This window comes from Ptychodera flava, chromosome 13, assembly GCF_041260155.1.
Source record: "Ptychodera flava strain L36383 chromosome 13, AS_Pfla_20210202, whole genome shotgun sequence".
NCBI classification, from domain to species: Eukaryota; Metazoa; Hemichordata; class Enteropneusta; family Ptychoderidae; genus Ptychodera; species Ptychodera flava.
The window spans coordinates 39,902,562-39,908,252 of NC_091940.1; the positions used below are offsets into that span (position 1 = coordinate 39,902,562).

The 5,691-nt window shown below is 38.8% G+C and overlaps 1 long non-coding RNA gene across 1 annotated transcript; it reads left to right on the forward strand.

Moving 5' to 3' along the window:
- The first annotated feature begins 528 nt into the window (after positions 1 to 528).
- Positions 529 to 4,906, forward strand: LOC139148440 (uncharacterized). The gene is made up of 3 exons (XR_011555935.1): positions 529 to 557; positions 1,168 to 1,341; positions 4,630 to 4,906. It is a non-coding gene; the product is annotated as an uncharacterized lncRNA (long non-coding RNA).
- Positions 4,907 to 5,691: the final 785 nt, after the last annotated feature.

Genomic DNA, 5,691 nt, shown 5'->3' on the forward strand with positions numbered 1-5,691 from the left:
CCATTAAACAAATGGAAGGAGTTGAGGAAACCCTATAGATCCAGTCGTTTACTTTGATTTAGCAAAATCACATGAATCTGGTTGGTGAAAATGACTTGTATTTTGTAACAGCCTGCCGTACAGCAAATTTAGACAAAAATTTTGCTTGTTGATCTATCCATTTAATATTTCTGTTTCAGATTGAGACAGTATGTAGGATGGTAAGACAGTCAAACCTTCCTTTTGGAGGCATGCAAGTTGTGCTCAGTGGTGACCTGTACCAATTAAAGCCAGTCCCTAACATGAAATATGGAGATCCAGGGAAAATGATTATTGAAATTGAGCAGTTCAGACTCCTAATACCCCACCAGTGTGCCTCTAGCTAACAAGATTTCAAAAAACTTTTGAGTCAATTTAAATACTTGGTTATTTTTCTTGAGTCACCATGTATTATTTCCTATTCAGCTGAAAATTTTCTTGCGTCACAGAGAATATTTTTGAGTCATGACTCAAAAATTATGCTTAGAGGGCACACTGCCCACCACTATGTTTGACTAAAATATACAGACAAAGTGAGCGTAAGTTCACCTACTACATATACATGTCATAAGCGACGGCTTGTACCTATTTTCTGTATTTTGTTCAACTACAGTTTCTGCATTAAAACTATCAATCTGATTAATCTCAAATGTACAGTTAGGCCTGGTATTTACTTTTGCTGGTTCTTTGCTTTTCTATTTTTACATTGCCTCAGTTCTAAAAGTGAAATATACCAGGTATTAGCTTAATTCATTCTTTCTATGCTTCACATATGCTTAGACGTGCTTCACACAGTAAATCTATTCTAGAATTGATACATGAACATTGTACATTTAAAAATATAAAGACTTATTACACTTAAGAGCCTAATCTGAAGTTAGTTTGTAGCACTTGATCATACACATAATTGTATGGGAGTGAAACCCTTCAGCTGCAGGTACAGTTGTAAGAAAAATACACAAAATAAACAAGAAATACCTCTGATAGTGCAATACTTCATTATTCAAAACAGTTTTAAGCAACAGGAACTATGTTTCCCACTCGTATTGTCGTGACACGGCATTTGTGGAAGGATATGTAAAGTAAATGACTAAAAGTTTACTGCAAATATACATGAAATCAGTGTTTTGGTATAATTTCTACCGATAGGTGATCTGATTGAGGCAGTCCACTTCTGCAGCCAAGGAAAAATCAATGACAACATTACACAGCTTCTGACTCGTCTTCAACGTCAGTTGCCACCAGGCCCACAACCAGTCAAATTATTTGCCTTGAATTACGATGTTGAGCTCTGTAATGCCAAACATCTGATGGCAATGGAAGGTATGTATGATCTTCTAGAAAGAACAGGTGTAACTTTTGGTAATTTATTTAATTTGGTCAGTACAATGTGTGAACTATCTTCTGTTTTGTTTGTCAAATTAGTAAAATAGCCCAGTCAACATACGGGCTGATGTGAAGCAGTCTCACAAGGCTGTTACTCATTGGTCAATTCCATTGTCAACTCACTATTGAAACAGGTGCAAGCCAGGTGCATGAATGTTGTATCCTATCAGAACAAATTTTCCAAGGCGCTGCACATCGCCCCAAACATAGTCTGTATGCTACTGTTGCGTCTATTCTTATCAAGGACCATCAAATAGTTAACACGAGGGTAACAACGTTGACATACGAAATACAATGTAATTGACATGTAATGTGCAGAATTTGATTGTCACACATTGTGCTGTTCCTGTAGAATCTGGCTTTGTTTTAGTCTTGAGATTGAGGGGGAAAATGGTCAATTGAAGTCTTGACTTGATTTTCAACAATAAGTATGATCTTTTTTGTCTGCATGTTCTGTTGACAAGCCCTTGAAACAAATGGAAACTCTAGCTGCATGTACCAGAGAGCAACACAAAGCAAAACCAACTTTAACATAAAGAATTATCATTTGGGCAACTATTAATCATCCATGTGTCCTGGCTGCTATGAAACGCAATGTGAAGGCTATCATTACAAGAAGCTTAATTCTTCTTATTTCTCTCATTGTCAACATAAAAGTTGAATGGCTTTGCAGTTGACAGCCCGGCGTTTGACTTCCTTCCTCTAGAAATAGAAGTTTGGCCCAGTATGACTGCATTGACAGTTGCACAGTATGTTGCATAGTTTGGGTTGGTCAGGTTGCCATTATGAAGCCCCCTTTCCTGGCAGAAATGATTCTCTACAATGTCAGAGTTAAACCGGGCGGGTATTATCTGACTGGTTGGATAGTTGGTTAAGTGTCTTTCACACACCCCAAGGAATCCCAGTATCAACGAGTCCAAGTCATCAAGACACTCCGTTGATGGCAGACACTTCGATCGTTTACCTGGCTGTACACTGTCATCTGCAAGTGTTTGGTTCCGCCATGCTTTAAACCATTGCTGAACCCTTTTCAGGGCTTTGATTCTGTCATCCAGCATTGATTTCACTGGTCTTCTGTCGCAAAAGACTGATATTAGTGCACTTGTTTGTCTCAAAAAAGCAATTGTTCCATCAAGATAGTTACATTGTGGCAAGTTTGACTTGAATGTTTCCATTAAATGGAGCATCTCACTATTCAGCATGTCTTCTGCCAGATGATTTCTCATTTTTTCAGCATTATTGGGAGCCAAATGTGTATCTGTTATCTTGTGGTATATTGGTCTGCTGTTCACTTCTCTGTCCCAAGTGACTGCACTCTTCCAGTGGTCCCACGTTATTTCTTGCCCACCATATGTCAGCAATCTAGTGTGCATGCCTTTCTCATGCCCACTGCTCATGACACTGTTCCTTAGTTTTTTCACATCATGGGAGAAGTCCTGGACATGGATGATGTCACTTATGGGAAAAATCAAATTTGGGCTGCAGTAACTTGCTTCCAGTGGAGATGATGGGAAGTTGGACTTTATAAACTGCCGATTCTCTTCACCTCCATCTTGCATGATGTATTCTACTGTGAATGACCAGTCATGTAGTTTGGCTATTATGTCCCATATGATAATGTGGAGTTCAGATGCCTTGATTCCTGAAGTAGGAAAATGGCAAACAGGAAAACGAAAACCACTGTGTCCCATAAATATAAACTGGATCACTTCTGTAGCAAGTTTGCGGGTTACTTTTCCCTCTTTCAGGATCTGTAGGTCAAAAGCTTCTTCTCCAACATCTACCCATCCAATCAACTTTGGTTGTCCACCTCTCATTGACATCACTAAGTCCTGTTGAATCTTGGTTTCATCATGGATGAGGCCACCAGCCCAACCATGTTTAGGTACATTGGCTTCTTTTGCTGCCAAATACATCCATTTGAACATTTCATCATTGATCCCAGGTGACTGTGGTACTTTGTTTTTGTATCGTGCTAGCTGTCTTCCTGATGGTAATATTAACATTTTGCTATCTTTCAGATCCTGGTATGACTTTGGGCTTCTAACCCAAAGGTTCAAACACAAGCTGATAACTTCCCTATTCCATCGCCTTTGAGAGGGCATTTTGCATGAGATAGCGTCATATTGACTTTGAAGTAAAAGCTTCATTTGTTGTGGTGCATCTTTGAACACTTTGTTAAGTATTTCTTTCAGATCTTCATGGTCTTCTTCATCAAGATGAAGGGTATCCTGCATTTCCATGCTTTGGTCTGCTGGCAGTGCTGTCTCTTGTGGTGACTGTCGTTCACACTGTGTAGTATTGGATGGTTTACAACCATTCTGACAGCAACGGCATGTCTCGGTGGGGGAACGCCAAGATAATATTTGAGCACAGGTTATATGCCGCAACACTTTTCGCATGGAATTCTCATCACCTTTTTCACAAATGCGTTCAGGAATACACTTTGAGTGATTCTTCAGAGAATCTTGATTCATGTTTTGTTTTGTGTTTTAGAAGAATACCCTTTACAAATTTCACTTGTCAACCACAGATGCAATATCTTTTAGGGTCATTTTGTTCAGTTTATTCAGCTTAGGGTCGATATCAATGCTGTTAAGATCGACAGCTTTTCCTCTGACACTCAGTTGCCAGTGGTCCTCATACACCTGGACATGCTTGAGTACCATATTTCCATTACACACAATACCTGATTGTATTGCAAATTCAATACAGTCATTTCTGCTCCTGGGTAGAATAATAACTGTATCAGGAATGTACTGGCTGCTTATTTCATCAAGCTTGTATGTTCCACTGTCTGTGTCTTGTAATGTGGTTGATTTCCACCCTATCCCTTTGTATAATCTAACTCTTTTCTTTTTAGCTTTGTCCCTCTTGGTTGATACAGCCATCCATGGAAATAGCTTTCTCAGGGTTCTGCCTTCATGGACTGCATTCACATCTTGAGTACTCTTAGTGTTTTCTTTATACTTATTCCACAATTCATCAGATGTGATGGATCCTGTACTTTTTTCCTCGATGTTGTCCTGTAACCTACATAAAATATCAATTATAAACACTGAGTTAGTGAAAAATTCATGAAATAGGTAAATAAATAATAATAACTAAAGGAATGATAACTGTTATGGTAATATTTCATTTGAAAAAACAGGAACTTTTTGATGATGAAAAATGGTCATAATGAGAAATACTGGGGCTTTAACATTTTTACTTTTTTCTATTCAGGTCAACTGAAGGCCTACAAGGCAAATGATACTGGTGATATAAAACGCTTGTCAACTTCTCCGGTTTCGAAGACATTACATCTTAAGGTGGGTGCACCTGTGATTTTGATTGCAAATCTATCTGACAACTTGTTCAATGGTCTTCAGGGTCAAGTTATTGGTTTACAGTCTGATGCAGTAACAGTGAATTTTCACACAATTGACAGATTAGTAACTCTGACCAGGCATGATTTTGATGTGTATTGCCCACTGGTGCAACAAGTTGTGGCCTGTAGGAAACAAATCCCTCTCAAATTGTCTTTTGCAATGACAGTGCATAGAGCACAAGGCATGTCTCTTGAAAGAGTTGAAGTCAATTGCAAAAATATGACTTCAGAAGGCCAAATAGGTGTTGCTCTAGGTAGAGCAAGAAGCAAGAAAGGGCTCAGGGTGCTGAACTTCAAGCCAGGGTTATTGTCAAGCCACCCTCCTTTTAAATACCAGTTCTACAACAGTGCAACCATTGCTGAAGAGGAGGATTTGGCATGCTGCCAACAAGAAATTCCAAATATTGGTGGAAATGTACATTATGATCATCAGGTAGAAGATATGGAGCAACTTGAAGAAGAGGAACTTTACAGACTAATGATAGACTTAGATGAGCAGCATTCAGAAAGCACCAGTACATCAAATAATGATGACAACAAGGATGGAGTTATCCAAACCACATCAAAACACGATGATATACCTCCTGATACAATCTTTCCAAATCAAGAGTTTTTCAGAAGTAACGGCTATGCTCAACCTATGACAGACGAACAACATGCACTGAATGAAAACCTGTCGTATCTTTGCCGTGAAAGAGAAAAAACAAAGGATTTCTGTTCTGAATTATGGCAGAAATTCAGGATGGTAGTGAAGAAGTCGATACCATCTCATGATCAGGGAAAAGTATGTAACAAAAACACAACCCTCATGTTTAAAGAAATCGCAATGATTTTACAAAGTAGTGAGTACAGGCATAGTGTGGGCGTGCTCTTTCAAGATGACAAGCCATCAAGCAATCACTTCCGAGCTGCATTTT